The sequence below is a fragment of the Penaeus monodon genome, chromosome 23 (genome assembly GCF_015228065.2).
Source record: "Penaeus monodon isolate SGIC_2016 chromosome 23, NSTDA_Pmon_1, whole genome shotgun sequence".
Lineage (NCBI taxonomy): Eukaryota > Metazoa > Arthropoda > Malacostraca > Decapoda > Penaeidae > Penaeus > Penaeus monodon.
The window spans coordinates 25807794-25808119 of record NC_051408.1 but is presented as its reverse complement, the minus strand read 5'-3'; positions in this window follow the sequence as shown (position 1 = coordinate 25808119).

Below are 326 nucleotides of genomic sequence, written 5' to 3'. Positions count from 1 at the left end.
GATCCTCATAAGCTCAACCGGATTTTCTCCATTTTTTGTTGTTTCTGCAAGATCGGCAACATTCCATGTGAATTTCGTTTCTGTTAGTTTGTTTTTCATTTCAACGAGTTTTCATTTTGGGGTTCTTACATTACAAGACAAAATGGTGCATTATGAAACCGGGAGATACATAGCACCCTCTGCCTTTCGACCGTAGCAGACTGAGAGCCCTTTTTTAAGTTTTTCTAAACATCAGCTTGTTTGTGGGTGTTGAACCGTAGCTCACCCCGCTGGTTCAGGGCGACTTGGCGTGGGAGGATGACCGCTACTTGTTTATGAGTTCATCC